General features: G+C 35.7%; 1 long non-coding RNA gene across 1 annotated transcript; it reads right to left on the bottom strand.

The window, feature by feature from the left end:
• Positions 1-21670: 21670 nt before the first annotated feature.
• On the bottom strand, positions 21671-22815 carry LOC117280495 (uncharacterized). Its single transcript, XR_004511025.2, has 2 exons — positions 22440-22815; positions 21671-22348 (listed from the first exon to the last, which is right to left on the bottom strand). It is a non-coding gene; the product is annotated as an uncharacterized lncRNA (long non-coding RNA).
• Positions 22816-23561: the final 746 nt, after the last annotated feature.

Genomic DNA, 23561 nt, shown 5'->3' with positions numbered 1-23561 from the left:
GTCACAAATCTTACAGTGCACGCCCACACGCCCGTCACCTAGCATGTGCATCACCACCAAAACAATCATATAACAATAAAGTCCGAGGTTTCATACCCTCAGGACCATATTTAAAACTGTTACTTACCTTAATCCGAGAAAAATTCTACTCCAAAATTCCCTTGCCTCACGAATTGGCCTCCAAACGTCCTGAATCTAGTCACAAGAAATACAATACAATCAATACGGCTAAAGGAATTAATTCCATAAAAAAGTACGAATTATAAGCCAAAATCTGAATTTGGCTCAAACATGGCCCTCAGGCCCACGTCTCGAAATCTAACAAAACTCACAAAACCCGAAAGCCCATTCACTCACGAGTCTAACCATACCAAATTTATCAAAATCCGACATCAAATGGCCATTCAACTCCCCAAAATTAACTCGCCAAATCCCTAGCCTCAAACCCCCATATTTCAGCTCAAAAACTCACCAACTAGGTGTAATATTAGTGGGGGAAATGTAATCATTGAAGAAAATGGACACAATGATCTTAACTCAAGAATTCCCCTTGAAAAGCCCTCTCAAAATCTCCAAAATCTGAGCTCAAAATGTTGAAATGAAGTCAAAATCGCGAAACCTTCATTTTAAACATTCTACCCAGACCCCTTTCACACCTGCGGCCATTTTTCCGCATCCGCGATCCCGCTTCTGCGGTGAAAACTTCGCATCTGCGGAAGTCCTTCTGCGGTGAAAACTTCGCATCTGCGGAAGTCACTTAGCCTAGCTTCCTCCGCTTCTGCGAGCCTTGGACTGCATCTGCGCCTTCGCAGGTGTGGAAACTTCCATCGCACCTGCGCGCCTGCCCGCACCTGCGCGCATCCTACCGCTTCTGCACAAGCACTTCTGTGCCCATACACCCGCATCTGCGGCCTCTGCCCAAATCCTTCCTGGCTGCTTCTGCGGTCTCTTTTCACGCTTCTGCGAGCTCGCATCTGCGGTTCCTAATCCGCAGGTGCGATTACACCAGCAGTTGCAAACCTTTAGCATATTTTCAATTTCAAACTTTGGTCCGTTAACCACCCAAAATCAACCCGAGGCCCTCGGGACCTCAACCAAACATACCAACAAGTCTTAAAATATCATGCGAACTTAGTCGAATCCAAAAATCACCTCAAACGACATCAAAAACACACATGGATTCAAGCCTAATGAACTTTGAAATTTTTAAATTCTACAAACGATGTTGAAACCTATCAAACCATATCCGATTGACCTCAAATTTTTCACACAAGCCAAAAATAATACCACGAACCTGTTCCAACTTTCGGAATCGGAATCCGACCCCGATATCAAAAAGTCCACTCCTGATCAAACTTTCCAAAATTTCAACTTTCGCCATTTGAAGCCTAATTCTACTCCCAACCTCCAAATCACAATTCGGACACGCTCCCAAGTATAGAATCACACAACGGAGCTAACCGAACCATTAAAATTCCATTCTGAGGTTGTTTACACATAAGTAGATATTCAGTCGACTTTTGTAACTTAAGCTTTCAATTAAGAGACTTAGTGTCTCAATTCACTATGAATTCTCTTCGAACTCGAACCAACTAACCCGGTAAGTCATATAATAACTTTAGAATACAAAAGGAGCAGAAAAATGAGAAAACGGGGCTACAACTCTCGAAACGACCGACCGGGCCGTTATAATATATATATATATATATATATATATATATATATATCACTTTCACTTTTATCTTATTTGATAAAGATGATGATTGAATTGAGTTGAAGAAAAATAAGGATTCATATCGCCGATCTTAACTTATTTGAGAATGAGGCATAGTGTTGTGATTTTCTTGTTTTACATATATATATATCACTTTCACTTTTATCTTATTTGATAAAGATGATGATTGAATTGAGTTGAAGAAAAATAAGGATTCATATCGCCGATCTTAACTTATTTGAGAATGAGGCATAGTGTTGTGATTTTCTTGTTTTACGTTCATTGCATGGATCCATCCTCCATGAACAAACTTTTAAAAATAAATTAAAATAAAACTTATCTTACAACTATGAAGTGGAGGATATCATTACTCTTGACTTTGCATAGAATCAAACTTTGGTTAGTCAACCACGTTCAAATAGATTATCAACCTCAAGAGGAGGATTCCTTTTTTATTTTGAGAAATAGTTTCATTCGCGCTAAGGCAACAACAATCCTTCAAGGCTGAAGGAAGCTCTTTCGAGCCCAAGAAGTGAGGGGTACTCTAGCAAGTTATTCTAGATGTAAGAAGTTTAAAGATTGAATTGAGAATGCAAACTCATTCAACAAAGAGCCTTTGTAGGAGTTGTTCGGAACTATTAGAATGATTCAATTAAAAACATTATTTAGGTGCCAAAATGTCTTCAAATGGAGGATGTTGTCCTTTATTTTAAATTTGAGTGGATAAAGCAAATTTTATATATGTTCAACTTCAAGATGGAGGAAAGTTGTCATGCATTTACAATCTGTGGGGGAAAGTTAGAAAACTACCTATTTCTATGCATAAAGAGTATGCGGTTTGATTATTAACCTATTCGTGAGTTAATTGATTGAATTACTTTATTTTACCATTTCAAGAAATAATTTATTGAAGTAATGAATTAATTATAAGAAATCCACTTTCATGGTAGGTGACAACATTTACAACTATATTAATTGATTGAATTACTTTATTTTACCATTTCAAGATATAATTTATTGAAGTAATGAATTAATTATAAGAAATCCACTTTCATGGTAGGTGACAACATTTACAACTATAACACGTATTTTGATTTCAAATTCAAATTTGTTGGAATGAAAAGGGCCCGTCTGACTCACTAGACTAGGCCATGAGAATAAGAGGGTCCTTTCCAATAAAATCAAGATAAATACCTTATATGAACATATAACTAGAACCAGCGTAAAGAGCCACTAGGAATACGACAACAGTGATAGAGAATCAGTTTGTATTTATGCTCGGTAGATCTACAACGGAGGCTATACTCTTACTAAGAAGATTGATAAAAATGTATCGTTAAAGAAAAAAAAATATCAATATATGGTGTTCATTGATCTAGGGAAGGAATATGATAGAGTCACCAAAGGTCCTTTGGTAGGTAATAGAGAAGAAAGGAATTCATATAAAATATATAAATATCATAAAGGACATGTATGGAGGAGTTATCACTAGTAAACAAAAAGTAGAAAATACAAAGGAGCTTCCTATAATAGTGAGTTGACAAAAGGGTTTTGAATAAAACCCTACTTATTTACTTTAATCATAGATGAGCTAACAAACGCAATACAAGATGAGGTTGCATGGAGTACAGTATTTGCTGATAAAATTATGCTAATTGACGAGACTAGCGAGGGTGTCAACCAAAATATTGAGCTATGGATAAACACCTTAGAGAATAATTATTTTACGATAAGTAGAATTAAGATTGAGTACCTATACTACAAATTTAGTCAGCATAAGAAAAGCAAAGTTGAGGTGAGACTAAATGGGATTGTGGTGCCAAAATATAAATAACTTAGATATCTAAGCTCGTTGTTTCAAGATAATGGAATGATAGGTGAATATATTACTCATAGGATTAAACCTAAATGGTTATAATGGAGATGTACTACCGTGGTGTATAGAATAAAAGGATACCTACCAAAGTGAAAGGTAAGTTCTATAAAACAAATATAAGACCAGCTATGCTATATGATAATGAATATTGAGCTCCTAAAGTCCAACATATCCACAAGATGAGTATTGCAAAGATGTGGATGCTAAGATAGATATGCGATGACACAAGATTAGATAAGATTAAAAATGACTATGTATCCTAGAAGGCTGAGAATAAAATGAGAGAAGGTAGTTTGAGATGGTTTGGTCATGTATTGCGTTGACCTATAGATGCACTGGTCTGTAGGAGTAAAAGTACATTGAGGGAAGGTATTAAAAGGGGACAGGATATACCTAATAGCACATGAAAGGAAATAGTCTTAAAATATCTACAAATCCTTAAAATCAATGCAGAGTTAGCTAAAGGTAGGCAAAATGGAAGATAAAGACCCATATGTGATGTGTACTAGTTGGGAATAGGTGGAGTACTTCTATTATTATTATTGTTGTTGTTGTTATTGTTGTTATTGTTATATATATATATATATATATATATATATATATATATATATATATATATATATATATATATATATATATATATATATAATTTCTCTTATAGGTCGTGATGGCGCCTAACGTCGCCGCTAGGCAAGCTAACGATGAAATAACTACGTGATTACTCCTTTTAATAGGTTTCAAAAAAAAATTAATTTTGGTTACTAAGAGAATTTATGAAGTATAAAATTTAATAAATAAAACGAAAGAAATTGAGTGCAATCATAGATATATAAATACTTCAAAACCATAATGTCTACTAAAGTGTGTGCCAAGACCTGGTGTCACAAGTGTATGAGCACTAGTAGAATATACAAAACTCTAACTACTGTCTTAAATAACATACACAGAAAATAAGTACAAAATAAAGGCTCTAGGTGCTGCAGAACGACCCGGGAAGCATCTCACCACTAGGCCTCCGGATATCGGGGATGCGAGTTGGTGTGACCGCCAGATGCACCTGCCTCAGATCCTGCACGGTTAGTGCAGAAGTATAGCGTGAGTACATAAACAACATGTACCCAGTAAGTATCAAGTCTAACCTCGAAGAAGTAATGACAAGGGGTCGACATCGACACTTACTATGGGCTATCAGTAAATAATAATAATAATAATAATAATAATAATAATAATAATAATAATAATAATAATAATAATAATAATAATAATAATAATAATAATAATAATAATAATAACTAAATAATAATCCGAAAGTAAATAATTCTTTCACATATGGTAAGTCCCAAAAAAATTTCTGTCTTATATAATTTTAGCCTCTCAAACCAGGGAAAGAGATTAAATATATAATTACACTTCGAGTGTTATCACGCACACTTATGCCGAGGTCGTACGGCCCGATCCAGAATAATGTGTACACTACTGAGGGTCGAGTGGCACAAACCATAGATGCATCTATCTATGAGCGAGGTGTTCGACCCGCTCTACAAGAAGAGAGGATACTTTATAAATAATCGGTTTAAGAGCTAATACAAGGCTGATGTACAAAGAAATACAAAATTCTTACTAACGATCAAGTAACCCGCCAAGACTCAATAAGTGAAATTCGGTCTTTTGCAATTCCTCTAACAAGTTCTGATATAATTTAGGCACTTTAATTAACAAGTAGGGTGAAACATTTACAAGCATTTGATGATTCGGGTCCTAAACTACCAGGACATAATCGTAGTTAGTAGCTATGCACGGACTCTCGTCACCTCGTGCGTACGTAGCCCCCACAATTAGAAGCAAAAAGTAATTTAAATCACCTATGGGGTAAATTCCCTCTTACAAGGTTAGGCAAGAAACTTACCTTGTCTCAAAGCTCGCTTTCCGGCCTCCAATTCACCCTAAAGCCTCAACTCGGTGCCGAAAAATCTTAAACTAGTCAAATGTTGTATGAATTAATCAATATATGTTCAAAAGTTAATGATTTAGATATTATAGTAATCCCACAACCCAAATTGGAAGATTTTAAAAATTCACCCCCGGTCCCACGTGCCCAGATTCCGGAAATATTTGAAGAAAGTTGTTACCCATAACCTTACGAACTCAAATATATAATATTCACTAAATTCCATAACCCTTTTCGTGGGTAAATCCCATTCTTATCAAAAACCTAGGGTTATTCATCTAAACCCATAATTTTCATAAATTTTCATTAAAATCTACCCATAATCTATGTATTTGACTCACATTGTATATATATATTACATACCTCAAATAGCTAGGTGGAAACCCCTCTCCAAAAGCTCCAAAATCGCGCAAGCAAATGAAAGAAATGAGTCAAAACAATGGTCTAAGTCCATCTTAAATGACCTCACTGCCTTCGGTGATTTCACTTCTGTGGACAGTCTACCGCATCTGGAGAAGCCAAGTCGCATTTGCGGTCAGGCCTGGCCAGCCTCCAAGCGCACCTGCGGCCGCTTCCTCGCAGAAGCGAGTCCGCTTCTTCGGAAGTCTCACTGCTTCTGCGGTCTACAGGACACAACCCAGACCGCATATGCGGTAGGAATCCCGCACCTTTACCTTCACAGATGCGGCCCTCTCCCTGCTTCTGCGACCATGAGACAGCCTCTCCCTTACGCTTTTGTGGCCCTGGGCTCGCTTCTGGGAGCTTGCATTTGCGGCCAAATGCTCGCAGATGAAGGCACACTAAAATTGGTACACCAGCAGCCCTTTAGGCTCTAAAACGATCCGAACATCATTCGGATGGCACCCGAGGCCCTCGAGGCCTCGTCCAAACATACCAACAAGTTTATAAATATAAAATGGACTCGCTCGCACCCTCGTAACGTGGAAAACAACATTGGAACTAAGAATCACAACCCAAAACCAATAGGATCAACTTATGAACTTCAAGTTCACCCAACTCGCTCCGTACTCACCGAATCATACCTAAACTACTCGGAATGACACTAAATTTTGCGTGCAAGTCTTAAATAATCATACGGGACTATTCCTAGGCTCAAAATCCCAAACGGACCTTGATAACATCAAAACCTACTCCAAACCAAATTTAAAGAACTTTTAAACCTTCAATAAGCCAAATTTCAACCTTAAGTGCCGAAACGCTCTCGGGGTCATCCAAGACCCTATCCGAATAAACACCCAAGTCTAAAATCATCATACGAACCTGTTGGAATCGTAAAATCCTGGTTGCAAGGTCGTTTACTCAAAATGTTGAGCAAAGTCAAACTTAGCCATTAAACTAAGGAACCAAGTGTTCAGATTTCAACCCGAACCCTTTCAAATCCCGAACTAACCATCCCCGCGGGTCATAAAATAGTAAAAGCACATACGAGGAGTCTTATTTAGAGGAACGGGGATCTAGAAAGCAAAAAACGATCAGTTGGGTCGTTACATTCTCCACTTCTTAAACAAACATTCGTCCTCGAACGGGTCTAGAATCATACCTGGAGTATTGAATATGTGTGGATATCTGCTCCGCATGTCCTCCTAGACCTCCCAAGTCACCTCTTCGACAGGTTGGCCCCTCCACTGAACTTTTACCGCTGAAATCTTCTTGGACCTCAGTTGGTGAACCTATCTGTCAACAATGGCAACTAGCTCCTCCTCATAACCCAGGCTCTTATCTAACTAAACTGTATTGATGTCTAACACATGCGACCTATCGGCATGATATCTCCGCCTTTCTGCTTAAGTCATCCACAACTACATTAGCATTGCCCGGATGATAAAGGATGGTAATATCATAGTCTTTCAGTAACTCAAGCCACCTGCACAGCCTCAAATTGAGATCCGTCTGCTTGAAAAAATGTTGCAAGCTGCGATGATCGATGCAAACCTCACAGGACACCCGATAAAGATAATGCCTCCAGATATTAAGAGCATGAACAATCACAGCCAACTCCAAATCGTGTACGTAGTAATTCTTCTCGTGGGGCTTCAGCTAACGCGAAGCATATGTAATAACTCGCCCCTCTTGCATCAATACACAACCCAAACCAACTCGCGAAGCGTTGCAATACACAATATAAATCCCTGAACTGGAAGGCAACACTAACACTGGTGCTTAAGTCAGTGTGGTCTTGAGCTTCTGAAAGCTCGCCTCACAATCATCGGACCATTGGAATGGAGCACCCTTCTCAATCAATCTAGTCAAAGGTGTTGCAATAGATGTGAAGCCCTCCACAAACCGACAATAATAACCTGCTAACCCCAGGAAGCTCTTGATCTCAGTCGCTATGGTAGGACGCGGCCAACTCTGAACTGCCTCGATCTTCTTGGGATCTATCTTAATACCCTTGACTGATACAACATGCCCCAAGAATGCTACAAAATCCAACCAGAACTCACACTTGGAGAACATAGCATATAGCTTCTATTCCCGCAAGGTCTGAAGCACCACTCTCAAATGTTGCTCGTGCTCCTTCATGCTATGCTAGTAGACCAAAATGTCACCAATGAATATAATGACAAACGAGTCAATATATGGCCTGAACACCCGGTTCATCAAATCCATAAACGTCGTTGGGGCGTTAGTCAAACCGAAGGACATCACTAGAAACTCATAGTGGCCATATCTAGTCCGGAAAGTCGTCTTCGGAACATCCGAATCACGAATCTTCAACTGATGGTACCCCGATCTCAAGTCAATCTTAGAGAACACCCTAGCACCCTGCAACTGGTCAAACAAATCATCAATACATCAATAGAAGATTAGGGCATCTGATGTCCATAAAACAACTTTTCGAACTCGGTATGGGCATTACGAATTCCTAGTGATATCATTTGGGTTGACAAATACCCCAGCAGCATTTATGGATTTGATGAATCGGGTGTTCAAGCCTTATTTGGATTCTTTTGTGGTTGTATTCATTGATGATATCTTGATTTACTCCAGCAGTCGAGAGGAACATGAGCAGCATCTTTGAAGTGTGCTTTACACTTTGAAGAATAATCAGTTATGTGCCAAGTTTTCAAAATGTGAGTTTTGATTAGACTCAGTTGCCTTTTTGGGGCATGTTGTATTGGCAGAATGCATAAAGGTGGATCCTAAGAAGATTGAGGCTGTTCAGAATTGGCCTAGACCTACTTCAGTTACAGAGATCCGGAGTTTCCTGGGTTTAGCAGGTTGTTATCGTCGGTTCATGGAAGGGTTTTCATCTATAGTAAGCCCATTGACCAGATTGACCCAGAAAGGTGTCCCATCCAGATGGTCAGACGAGTGTGAGATGAGCTTTCAGAAGCTCAAGACAGCTTTGACTATGGCGCCAGTATTGGTATTACCCACAGGTTCAGGATCATATACGGTATATTGTGACGCATCTCATATTGGGCTTGGTGCAGTATTAATGAAAGATGGCAAGGTAATTGCATATGCGTTGCGGCAGTTGAAAGTTCACGAGAAGAATTATCATGTTCATGACTTAGAATTGGCAGCCATTGTTCATGCACTGAAGATTTGGAGGCATTACCTATACGGTGTCTTGTGTTAGGTATTTACTGATCATCGTAGCTTTCAGTATCTGTTCAAACAAAAGGATCTTAATTTGAGGCAGAGAAGATGGTTGGAGTTGATGAAAGACTATGATATCACTATTTTGTATCACCCCGAAAAGGCCAATGTGGTGGCCGATGCTTTAAGTAGAAAGGTTGTGAGTATGGGCAGTCTTGCGTATATTCCGGTTGGTGAGAGGCCATTAGTTGCAGATGTTCAGACTTTGGCTAATCAGTTCGTGAGGTTAGATGTTTCAGAACCCAGTCAAGTTTTTGCTTGCATAGTCGCTCGGTCTTCTTTATATGAGCACATCAGAGAGAGGTAGTATGATGATCCTTATTTACTTGTCCTTAAGGACACGGTGCGGCACGGTGATGCCAAACGGGTTGTTGTGGGGGAAGATGAAGTTCTGCAAATGCAGAGTCGTATTTGTGTGCCTACTGTGGATGGGCTTTGTGAATTAATTCTTGAAGAGGAACACAGCTCCAGGTATTCTATTCATCCAGGTGCCGCTAAAATGTATCAAGATTTACGGCAACATTATTGGTGGAGGAGAATAAAGAAGGATATAGTTGCATATGTAGCTCGGTGTCTGAATTGTCAACAAGTTAAGTACGAGCATCAGAGACCCGGTGGTTTGCTTCATAAGTTAGAAATTTTTGAGTGGAAGTAGGAGCGTATCACTATGGATTTTGTTGTTGGGCTCCTACGGACTCAGAGAAAATTTGACGCAGTTTGGGTCATTGTGGACAGGTTGACCAAGTCAGCACATTTCATTCCAGTGGCAGTTACCTATTCTTCAGAGAGGTTAGCTGAAATTTATATTCGTGAGATTGTCCGCCTACACGGTGTGCCCGTGTCTATTATTTCAGATCGAGGTATGCAATTTACCTCACACTTCTGGAGGGTTGTACAGTGTGAGTTAGGCACGCGGGTTGAGTTGAGTATAGCATTTCATCCATAGACAGACGGACAGTCAGAATGCACCATTCAGATATTGGAAGATATGATTCGCGCTTGTGTTATAGACTTTGGAGGTTCTTGGGATCAGTTCTTTCCACTTGCGGAGTTTGCTTATAATAATAGCTACCAGTCGAGCATTCAGATGGCTCAATATGAGGCATTATACGGAAGGCGATGTCGTTCGCCAGTTGGCTGGTTTGAACCGGGAGAGGCTCGGTTGTTGGGTACCGATTTGGTACAGGATGCCTTGTATAAGGTCAAGATTATTCAGGATCGACTTCGCACAGCTCAGTCTAGGCAAAAGAGTTATACCGACCATAAAGTTCGTGATATTGCATTCATGGTTGGAGAAAGAATATTGCTCCGAGTTTCACCTATGAAAGGTGTAATGAGGTTCGGAAAGAAGGGCAAGTTGATCCCTAGGTATATCGGACCCTTTGAAATTCTTGAAAGGGTGGGTGAAGTAGCCTACAGGCTTGTATTACCACCTAGTTTATCAGCGGTTCATCCGATGTTCCATGTGTCTATGCTCCGAAAATATCATGGTGATCTGTCCCATGTGTTAGATTTCAGCTCAGTCCAATTGGATAAAGATTTGACTTACGAGGAGGAGCCGGTGGCCACTCTAGCCCGGCAGGTACGACAGTTGAGGTCTAAGAGTTATCCTTCAGTTCGAGTGCAATGGAGAGGTCAGCTGGTAGAGGTATCTACCTGGGAGTCCGAGTCGGACATGCGGAGTAAATATCCACACTTATTCACCAGCTCGGTTATTTTTTTAACTCCGTTCGAGGACGAACATTTATTTTAGAGGTGGAGAATGTGATGACCCAAAATGTTATCTTTAAATTTAACAAGTAATTATGTGTTCTAAGACCTCAAAAAGCACCATTTATCATTCCTCGACTTGCGTGCGTAGTCCGTACAATTTTTCGAAAGGTTTTTATGTGAAAAATAGATTAAAATATGAAATAGAGCTTTAAAAACTCAATTGAGTTGACTTTAGTCAATATTTTGAGCAAACGGATCTAGATCAGTGTTTTGACAATTCCTGTAGGTCCGTATCATGATTTGGGACTTGGGCGTATGCCCATAATCGAATTCAGAGGTCCCTAACTCAAGATATGGAATTTTGATAAAAAATTAAAAGCTTGAAAACTTAATGATTTTTAAGAAATTACTGATATTGGATTTATTGACCTCGGGTCTGTATTTTGGTTCTGGAGCCCGGTGTAGGTCCATTATAATATTTATGACTTGTTTGCAGAATTTGGTGAGAATCGGAGTTGATTTGACGTGATTTGGACGTCCGGTTGTAAAAATATAAGTTTTAAAGTTTTCTTGGAAATTTTCTTTGATTTGGTGTCCGATTCGTAGTTCTTGGTGTTAGTTTGGCGATTTGATCGCGTGAGTAAGTTCGTATGATATTTTAGGACTTGTGTGCAAGTTTGGTTTGGAGCCCCGAGCGCTCGGGTAAGTTTCGGATGGGCTACGGGATGATTTCGGACTTAGGAAATCTGGTTTTCTGCAGACTTCAGGCTTCTGGTGTGTTCTTCTTCGCGTTCCTGAAGGTACTCTCGCGAACGCGAAGAGCAAATTGGGGCTGGTACGTTTTGTGATTCACGTTCGTGACAGAGTGACCGCGTCCGCGAAGGTTTGAGGTTCAAAGCTTCGCGTTCGCGATCGAAGCGTCGCGTTCGCGATCGAAGCCTCGCGTTCGCAAAGGGAAAAAGGCTGGCCAGGATAATTGCCTTCACGTTCGCGAATGGCATCTCGCATTCGCGAAGGCCAAGCTAGGCAAGCTTCACGTTCGCAAAGTAGCCCTCGCGTTCGTGAAGTGTAAAATGGGACTGCACAAATTTGTGCTTCGCGAACGCGAGGCACTGACCGCGTTCGCGAAAGGTAAAAGTCCCAGAAACAGAACTTAAGTTCTGGAAAATGGGATTCGTCCCATTTTCAACCCTTTTCCATTTTTGAGCTCGGGTAAGGCGATATTTGGGCGATTTTCAAGGGAAAACATTGGGGTAAGTGTTCCTTATCCTATATTGATTATATTTCATGATTTCATACTCATTTATATCATGAATCCGTGAATTTATGGAAAAAAATATCAGATTTTTATAAAATCTTCCAAAAACGAAAATTTAAGATTTGAAGGTCCATTTGACATCGGAATTGGATAATTTTTATATGGTTGGACTCGTCTCGGAATGGGTATTCGGATTTCGTAAGTGTTTAAGGGATTTGAGATGTGGGCCCCACTGCCGAATATTTTAATGAATTTCGATTTTTATCCAAAAAATTGGTAAATTCATATGGAATTAATTCCTATGATTCGTATTGAGTATATCGAATTATTTGTGAATAGATTTGAAGCTTTTGGAGACAAATTTAAAAGGAAAAGTTGTGATTGAGTAATTGATTGGAATTTGCAAAGCGAGGTAAGTGTCGTGGTTAACCTTGACTTGAAGGAATAGAACCCTTAAATTATTTGTTATGTGAAATGCATGTGAACGACGTATAGGCGAGGTGACGAGTGTCTATACGTCATGAAATTAATTGTTTGCCTGCTTACTTGAAAATTCATAAATTATTTATTATAATAATTGTTTCTATCCTATTCTTTGTCAAATATTAATTCTTGAATTCCTGCATTAATTGTTATATGCTATTTGAATTATGTGTTTTAATTGTTATTTGACATGTAGCATATTAAATATTAAACTGCCTATTTCTCCCTGATTTCTATAATAATATGCTATTTGTCATTGTTTGTTTTATAATTAAATCATAATTATTGTATGCTTGTTGTCTTATAATTTTATATTAATTGTTGTATTTATTGGGAAAATTTCTTCTATAAGAATTGGTAAATGGATATGTTGGAGGATCGGGTTGCATGCCGCAACGAAATTGATTGAAATGGATATATTGGAGGATCGGGTTGCATGCCGCAACATACTTATTAAAAAGTCCATATTGGAGGATCGAGCTGCACGCCGCAATAGACTTATTAAAAAGTCTATATATACTTGATTGAAATAAATATATGACAGACTTTATTAAAATGAATGTATTGGAGGATCGGGTTGCACGCCGCAACAGAACCGAATGTGAATATATTGTGAGAGCGGGTTGCACGTTGCAACAGAATTGAATGTGAATATATTGTGAGAGCGGGTTGCACGCTGCAACAGAATTAATAGAAATGATAATTGGTTATAACTGCTGAGTTGGCTTCAGTTATTATAAATGAGTTACCTGATTTATTTCTATTATTGTTGTTGTTACTAATTTTGCGTACCGGTAATGTAAGTGACCCGCCTTAGCCTCGTCACTACTTCGTCGAGGTTAGGCTCAGCACTTACAAGTACATGGGGTCGGTTGTACTGATACTACACTCTGCACTTCTTATGCAGATTTTGGAGTTGGTCCCAGCGGCGTACCATAGACTTGCTCGAATTTTAGCTACCAGAGAAGACTTCAGGTATAACTGCATGGTGTCCGCAGTTCTGAAGTCCCCGTCTATTTTACTTTAGCTGTATTTTTATTTTCAGATAATTTATTTTATTCAGACCTTTATTTGTATTTATTCTAGAAGCTCGTGCACTTATGACACCAATTCTGGGATGGTATTTAGACACCGTTATTTTTATGAATACTTCACTATATTTCAAACTTTGCTTCCGCAATTGTTTCTTTGATTATTAATAATTTAAAAATTATTTAAAAATTAGTTAATATTATTCTAACGCCTAGCAAGTAAAATGTTAGGCGCCATCACGGTCCGAAGGTGGAAATTTCGGATCATGACAAAATCACACGAGTAGAAAAATATTAACTAAGTTGGGATTCATGAATAAAGTGTATAGAAGATTAAATATTCAAAAATAGAAATCTAAATTATACGAAAGGAAACATATTCAATACATTGTAGTTTGCTACTCATAATCGCTAGAATACTTTGTGTCTTGTTAGTGAATATGTTAGAAATAATTTAGTTTCAGTAGGAGTAGCATATATATTAGGTTTGGGAATTAAGATTTTGATTTTGATTACTTGTTGGCTTGTAACAATTTTTTATAATTCCTAGGCCCAAGAGAAAATTTAATTATTATTTTTAAACGTAACATATATATTTTTCACATGTAAATTTATTCGGTACGGTTCGGTTTTTTTGGTTTATTTTCTTAAAATAAAAAATCCACCCTAATTATCGGTATTGTTGTAGATTTATATAAAAACCTACGGTTTTATTAATAGAAACCTAAAAATCGGTTCGATGCGGTATGGTTCAGTCAATTTAGTCAGTTTTTAAATATTCATTGACACCCCTAACAGAGAGTAATTTTAAATAATACTTACTATTTACTGGTATAGAGGTATTTCTAACCCTTAGATTTAGGGTCAGTCACTTTAGCATGTAAGCCACTCCTTTCTAAAAAAAAGATATAAATTAAAATATTCTTTTAATTTTCTATATTTTTATAATCATGATGTTCGGACCTCCTAGCAATACAGGTCGAGGCGGAATCAGGATTTGAAACTTATGGGTTCAATATTTTAGTCCTTTTGAAATTACTGGTTTTAAATTAATAATTTATATATATTCAATGAATTTCTTAAGAATTTAGAGTTTGAATTAAAGCTACTAAGTTTCGCCGAACTTGTAACGTGTATTCTAGCTCAACTCCTAAATACTGGTAATGAATAACTCTGTCCACTAAGACTTGGACGGATGGTCACCTAGAGCATGTTTGGAAAGCCACTTAGGAATTGGATTTTGGTGTAATTACACAGTTTGGTATGTTTGTCTCGCCAAGTAATTACTTGGTCAGAATGGAATTGGGTATAATTGAAGAGGTGTAATTACACTCTCCAGTTCTCAGGGGGGGAAGATGATAATTGGTGCTAATTAAATTGTGTAATTACAAGGTTACTTTTTAATTTCATTCTTTTTTGTTTTTATTTTTTGACAAGAGTGGGTTGCTCTAGTGATAAGCATCTTCCACTTCCAACCAAGAGGTTGTGAGTTCGAGTCACCCCAAGAGCAAGGTGGGGGGAGTTCTTGGAGGGAAGAAGCCGAGTTTCTATCGGAAACAGTCTTTCTACCCCAGGGTAGGGGTAAGGTCTGCGTACACACTACCTTCCCCATACCCCACTAGTAGATTTATACTGGATTGTTGTTGTTGTTTGTTTTTATTTTATTTATAATTTTTTATTTCCATTATTTTTATTTATTTTTACTTTTAATTTTTAATATTTTAAAATATATTTTCTTTGTACATTATTTATTTTTTATTTCTCTACCTTTACTTCTTGTGATTCCATTAATTTCTCATATATTTTATTTCTTATTTGTTTTATTTTCTTCATTTAGCTAACTGTGTTATTATTCTAGTTTTTCAATCTACACCTCATAATATTAGAAATAATGAATCATTAACAAACTTGGCATATAATGAGTGTTGTCATTAAAATAGAATTTCGTTGTTGAATGAGGTTATAAACTTATTATGTTTTCTAATCTTAAGTTGTATTGAAACTTACTTTTATTATTTAGAATTTGACATATGTTAAAAAAAATTAAATTTTGAAATTGTGTTATATTTATGGTTCCAATTTACTTGTTTTAGTAGTATTGGCTTGTTATTTCACAATCTTTTAGTTAGAATTGTTAGAATATTTTTTGTCAAACATTTGCATAATGTTATGACATCATATTTATAAATATTAATTAATTTTATCAAACATGCATTCCGTGATGTTCTTACAAAATGTATGTTTTTAGTTTTTATAATTAATTAAATAAAATATTATTAATTTGGAAAATATATATAAATTACTTTTACAATATTAGTTTTATATATATATATATGATTACTAATTAGAGTATATTCAAGAAAAAATATGCATCTTAAATACCAAATCTAATATCATTTATACTTATAAAAAATTATTTATAGGCATATATTTATTATATTAACTTTTAAGTTTTGATAATTACTTAATTTAAAATTTTAATCTAACTGTGTAATTATACTTGTACAATCAAACAGTACGCTTGTAATTATACTGTAATTACATTATGACAAACAAATATGTCATTGTAATTACTAAATTATGTAATTACACTAATTCTAATTATCGGGTGACTTTCCAAACGGACCCTCGTATTTTTTTCCCTAGAATCACATCGAATTAGAAGTCCAAAGTTGACGTGCATAAGGGCATTAAAGAATCAAGCAAGGTCCAAAGCTGACGTGCATAAGGGCGTACTTCATTCCATTGTTTTCAAATTTTAGCTGGCACGTTTCAGAGAATTTCGTAAGTAGCGTTCTGTAGATTACTTTTAGTCTCTATTAAAGTTAATTGCAATATAGGTAGGCCAACAATTTGATTAGTAGACCTAAATTTTCCATCTTTTATGCTTTTTTAAAAAAAGAAAAGAAAAAAGGAAAAACAAAAAGAGAAAATAGTTGGATGATACTTGCTTAAGTTATCCTGATGTCAAGACAACGTAAATTAAGGGCCCGTTTGTTCATAAATATTTTATTTAAAAATGTGTTTGTCCATGAAATTTTACAAGTTTTGAAAAAAAAAATCGAAAATGAGTTTTTCAAAAAATCACTTTTTCAAAATTTCCAGAAAAACTTTTTTCTCCACTCACAAAACTGCAACATTGTTTTCAAGTGAAATGCATGTCCAAGCATAATTTCAATTTTCAAATATCACTTTTCAACTTAACTCCAAATACTACTTTTTTAAAAAATTATAAATTTTATATCTAAAGGCCTACTTCATATTTCACTTGAAGAAGAATTTCGAAAATTTTTGAAAATTTGAAAAACTCCAAAAAGTTGTTTTACAAAATTTTCACTTCAAATCACTCGTAAAAATACAAAAACAACTCCAAATTATATTCATTCAAAACACAACTCTAATTTTCAAATACCATTTTCAGTTTGAATTTTTTTTTACTTTTTTTGCAATTATATTATGTCCAAATCGCCCACTAAGTGTTTATAATCTTCATCGAGTCATGAAACATGACTGGGAAAGTTGTAGTAAACCAAAAGAAAGACCAACTTTATCATAATAACTTTATTTAAGAATTTCAAGTATAACTGACAAAGAAAAAAGAACTATAAATTTCCATACATAATGTGAATTCATAAATCTTGATCATTACTTTTATTTTAGGTTGAAAACCATGGACCCAAATCCTTGACCTATTCTAAGGGGGGGAAATAGCTCCAACCTTTAAATCTTTTTACTATAAAAAGTCAAGCACATCTTTTGGGGTGCTGTGTCCTGACCTCTTCGTCGGCTCTTGTTAGTGTCACTATTCCTAGGCGTTCTCTATTTTCCAGAAGGAAAAGAGTCAAAAGTATATTATTCCTTCCGGTCAACTTTAATTAATTTTTTGATTATTTTATATATATTAATAAATTATTTTTTAAGATTAATTAACAATAAAATTAATTATATTAACCTTTATTATCTTTTAAATTTATTCATTAAAAATATAATAAATATTCAAGACACTTTACTCCAAGGACAATTTTAAAGAAAAAGAGTTAGTTGCTTCGTGATATATCTAGAAAAATTAAATATTACGACCCACAAAAAAAGTTAAAAAGTCAATTAAAGTGGACTGGAGGAAGTACTTTATGAGTGATTCATTTAAATCAGAGATAACGGCAGATGAACTTAGGTAGAAATATCATTTTTAATGCTAACGTTTGTGTGGGCAGGGGCGGATCTATGTAGAGGGAAGGGGGTGGTACGCCACCCGGTCACTCCGATAGAATTTCATACTAGTATTGGTATTCCACTGATATTTCATGTAAAAATGATATAGAGTAAAATTGTGGCACCCTCAGTAACAAAGTTATGATAGGTGCCATGGTCCAAGTGGTTCCTCCCGGGCCCGAGACCTAGGTTTGAATCTCCTCTCACTCGGTTTTTTAACAAAGCCTTTTTTGCTTTTCCTTGTTCCCTCTTTTTCTAGATCTTCTCTTTCTCTTAATTTCTTATTTTCATCTTTGTATTCTCTCTTTATACGGTTCCATTTTTATTAGTTATTTAAATTATAAAAGTATATTTATTTCTATTTTTATTTTCTAAATCTCGAATTTTGAAATTTCAATATGTTTTAATCATTTTTCTTTTGATCTGGTTAATGTTATTTTTTTCTTCAAGGACCAACATTTTTAGTTTGGTTATCACGTGTGTATTTATACATCAAAAATCTTATGAAGTGAACCGAATTAATTGAAAAATGGAACGAACCGAACCGAACCGAGTTAATTCAAAATTGAGTGAACTAGCCAAATGTACACCCTAAAGACAGTGACACCCGTAACCATCAAATCTTGGATCCGCTTCTGTGTGTGGGTATTTGATTTGTTTAATGTCTGGTATTCCGCATTAGTACAGCTTGACTAATCTGATCCCGTTTATAACACATTAAAATGAGAAGCATTTCCTATCAGTATTTTTTCCATTATTAAGTTTCGAATTTGAGATTTTTAGTCAAGGGTGGATAAATCTCTTCTATCTCGGCACATCCATTGGTGGTTCATCTTTGAAGTTGAAAAAAATCAGTATGTGAAGTTGAAATTGAAAAAAAAATATTTAAGAATAAAAAATGTGTTTAAACATGAATTTGAATTTATTTGAAAAAACGTTGAGTTTTACGAGTGAAACTATTATTTCACTTGAAATATTCCTCAATTAATATTCCAATCTACATTTCAAATTTAAAGATAAAATTGTAACAAATATTTATTTGAAATAATATTCATTATCGAAAATAAATACCCAATATATGGGCTTGACATTTTTGTAAAAAGAATTTGGCGTTGGAGCTCATTTGACTAGGTAAAGTATTTGGTTGGGTCCATGACTTTCAACATAAAAGTAATTTACAAGATACACGAATTCACATAATATATGCAAATTTAATGCTTATATCTTTCTAGTTATTCTCGAATTTCTTAGATAATTAATATAATTATAATTATAATTATGAGTGAAGTTCCTAGAAATTATAAATAAATTTCTTCATTTTCTAAGGAATTAAAAATTAGAAATGGAAATTGAATTAGGATAACGTCTTTTTTCTTGAGTTGGAACTTGACTAGGAACTCTAGCCACTGAAGCCTGAAGGTCAGGTGCGGACCTAAAGCCCTAAAGCATTGACTACGGGTTTTCGGGAACCCAGTAATTTTTGTATAGACACTGTATTTATATTAAGAAATTCATAAAATATTTATAAATATCTAACTGTGAACTCAGATATCATTGCATATTAATTTGAAATTACGATAGAAACCTATAAGTCTCAAATCCTGGATCCACATCTGCTGAAGGTTGAAACCGACTCCACAGAGGTAATAGACATGATTAGTGGAAATATCGTAACTATATGAGTTGGTGTGTTGAGTTTACTAGTTCTTGTTTTAAGTGAATAACGTGTTTTGAGTTTGATATTTTTTCTAGTAAGAATCTTCTCATTGATTGCTTTTGTGATTTTTACTTTTTGATGTTATAAAATAGTGCTTGAATTAAGGTGAATATATGGTTAATTTTAGCTGACATGATAGTTGCCACTAAAAGAAATCTTCACTCATAATTATTGTGTTTTTACGGACAATTTCGGTATTTTTACTGACAATAAAAAAAAACCTCAAAATATGTTGGATAACACATTTGTAAGGCAGCTTTCCATATTAATTGCCGCTAAATAAATGCTGCTAAAATTACCAGTATTTGGCATCAATATTTTAAAAGGCGTGAGCGTAAGACGAGGTATTTTACAAATGCCTTAGCGGGACATAAGCCCCGAGGCAACGGGCATAAGCCCCGAGACACGGGGCATAAGCACCATAGGTATTTAATTTTTAATATTTTATAAAATAATATAATTACAATAAATATTTATAGACATGTAAAATTACATAAAATTGAAGAAAACTATAAATATGTGATATATATATATATATATATAGAGAGAGAGAGAGAGAGAGATGCGCTCCATATATCCCCACAAAAAACTAGTCAAAACAATCTATTAGACGCTACTTAGAAGCACAAGTAACTTTAGTCGAAAAGAATAAAGTTTTCTAGATGGAGGAACAAAAAGGATGACTAACCTCCAATTTGAACTTTGAATTTGCTGCTATGAAGGAGAATGGAGTTCTCTTTGTATTTGTAAAAAATATTGAATATTTATTGCTTTTGGGAGATATTAGCAGACTAGCGGACAAGATAAAAAAAATGGGAAAGACCATGATTCAGGGCTTCAATCAATAAAAAAGGTCTTGACTTTTTAATTTAATACATTTTAGTTCATTTTTAAAACTTTTGAGTAATTACCAAGCTGACTTTTGAGAATTTGGGTATTATATGAAAGACTTATTCAACAAATTTTATTTTAATTTGAAAAAGTCTCTGGGGCTTACGCCTCAAACGCCCTGAATTGCTGGGCGTACGCCTCTTGAGACTTTCGCCCCACACCATCGTCTCAGGGCGTTTTTGGTACGCCTCGCCCGAGAACTCGTCCCGAAAATACTTTTTAAAACATTGTTTGGCATAAATGCCGCTAGAGGATTTAGGCATTTAGCAACCCTGAATTTAGTGGCATTTAAATTAGTTGTTGGTAAATATATGTACGACAATAAATATTGCCGCTAAAACAAAAACGTATTTTTTTTTTCCAGCTCCGCCTTTATACACTCACAATTGTGTAAGAGCAGATAAAGGAGCTATTTTTTGTAGATTTATAGCTTGTCTCGGCAACTTAAGTGCCAGATATGATATTGTCTCAGTTTGTAATGACTCGGCTACTTAATTTTTTTTTTATAAACTTTCCAGTGAATCTGGGTGTGTTGTATATATCTATAATAAAGGAGGGGGGTATTGCCTTACCTCCATAGATTACAACACAGGACAAAAACAGGACAACCTCTGTGATGGTACAAAGTATATCTAACTAACAAAAAAGTTTGCTTTGTCGTACCTAGTTCTAACACTAGGAACTTGAAATTTGTCCAAAAGAAAGAGTCATTTTGCTCCCCTTGGCATTTGATTAAAGGAGATGTAGATATTATCCTCCATAGTATTAGTTGCATACTTCGCCAAAAAATCCGCCACTTGGTTAGCTTCCCTATAGCAATGAGTAGGAGTGATATTGGCATGGCTCATGTACTGTGAGATCTCCTCTATAGTTCTTCGCAATTTATAGCGTTGTGTATGGTTGTTCTTCAGCATGTTTGTCACTAAAAGAGAGCCAAGTTCAATTATAAAATCAGCGACCCTATTTTGTATGCACCATTTAATACCGAACAATGATGCTTGAGCTTCAGCTTCATTATGGCTATCACATTTAGCTGGGATAGCATAGGCCATACAGAAGTCACCTTGGTCATCTCTCAAAGTGCCACCGAGGCCAGCTTTACCATTACCTTGAATATAGCTTCCATCAGTATTTAACTTGAGTGTTCCCCGAGGAGGCTTCAACCAAGTGACAATGATGGCCACTTGAACCTGTTGTAGCTTTGTCATATCGTCACAGAATTTGACCCAGGGCAATATCAGTTTGCATTTAGGGAAAGCTCTATGCACTGGTGGTTGAATATTTCAAACAATATGTTGCTTCATTTTGTAATAGTTGAATCTTTTTTTATCCCCATATCTGCAAGAACATCTAGCCTTCCAAATTTTCCAACAAACGATGGTTGGAGTAATTTGAAGAATCTGTTTGTGGACTTCATTGCTGTATTTTTGTTTTCACCTGTGATTGAACCATCCTCTGATAGGCATTTGCACAAGCTTTATCCCCATCGGGTCACCAATAGTTTTTCAAATATATTTAGCTGTATCACTTTCTATAAAGACATGTTGTATAGACTCATTAAAATGGTTAGTACAACATAAACATTTAGAAACAATATGCTTTCCAAAATTAAGAATGATTTTATCAAAAGGAAGTTTAGGTAACCATAATCTCCCTGCAAAGAATGATATTTTAAAAGGGATGCTAGTGTGCCATACCTTGTGCAGGAATGGATCCTTGTTTCTGTTGTTTCTGAGCAAATTGTAAGTGGTTTTGTTTGAGTACTTACCATTCTTCGTGAGGTCCCAAATGAGTTGGTCCGGAATGTTCTGGTCTTCAATGTTAATCTTCATGATATATTTCATAGTCTGTTCAGTGAAGATGCTTCCTAGTTTATTTCTGTTCCATTCTCCATTTTGAATATACTCATTGACCTGCACCTTAGGATTAGTATTGATATCTCCATATAAAGTTTCCAGAGGACCTTTACCTGTCCAATTATCCCACCACATGATGGAGTTTCCAGAGTTTATAAGCCACAGGATATGAGGTTCTGTGTTGTCTCTGATTTTTCTCAATTTTTGCCATTCATGTGAGTCCTTATCAGATTTTTTTTTTACTCACAAAATGAGACCTCAGACAGTATTTATGCTTCATGTAATCAGCCCACAAAGAAGGAGTTGTTCTAATTTTCCACCATCTTTTAGCAGCTAACATGTTATCAAAAGTTTTCATCCTCTTAATACCTATACCTCCCTCATTTAACGGATAGCATAGCGTCTTTCAGGATCTTCAATGAAAATTCTTTTTCTCACCAGAGAGATCCCAGAAGAAATTAGCAAAATATTTTTCAATGAGATTAAAAGTACCTTTGGGAGGGGACATAGCAAAAAGAGTATTGATAGGTAATGATTGTAGGACATTCTTAATTAAGACAATTCTACCTTTATAGGAAAGGTTTTTTCCCTGCCAACCATTCAATTTCTTAACTATTTTGTTTGCCAAGCGATCAAAATAAGCAATCTTCTTCCTACCTATATAAATTGGACAACTTAAGTAGCTAAAGGGGAAATTCTTATCTATGTAGCCCGTGATATTTCTAATTCTATTAATTCTATTGGCACAAGTATTAGGAGCAGTTAAAAAAGAAACTCTTATCACTATTGACTTTTTGCCCAGAGCTATCTTCATACTTCCTAATGACATCCATAATGAGATTAGTAGAACTATTGTTACCACAGGTGAATATAACAATGTCATCTGCATATGCAAGATGAGTAATACAAGTACCATTGGAAGGCATAGAGAAGGGGGTATAAGAGCTATTTAGAAATAGATTATTCAAAGAGCATGTAAAAACCTCTGCAGCAAGGATAAAAAGTATTGGTGATAATTGGTCACCCTATTTTAATCCTTGACTAGATGTGAAGAAACATTTTCTATTTCCATTAATAATCAAAGAATACCAAACACTAGAGAGAACGTTCATTATCAAATTAATCCAGTATTTTGTGAAACCAAGTCTCCTAAGCACAGTAGTGATAAAGTTCAAAGAAATTCTATCGTATGCTTTAGCCATATCTAATTTTATAACAATATTACCACCATTATT

The sequence above is a fragment of the Nicotiana tomentosiformis genome, chromosome 1 (genome assembly GCF_000390325.3).
Source record: "Nicotiana tomentosiformis chromosome 1, ASM39032v3, whole genome shotgun sequence".
Lineage (NCBI taxonomy): Eukaryota > Viridiplantae > Streptophyta > Magnoliopsida > Solanales > Solanaceae > Nicotiana > Nicotiana tomentosiformis.
Note: the sequence above shows the minus strand (reverse complement) of the source record. Positions and strands in the feature narration are given on the sequence as shown.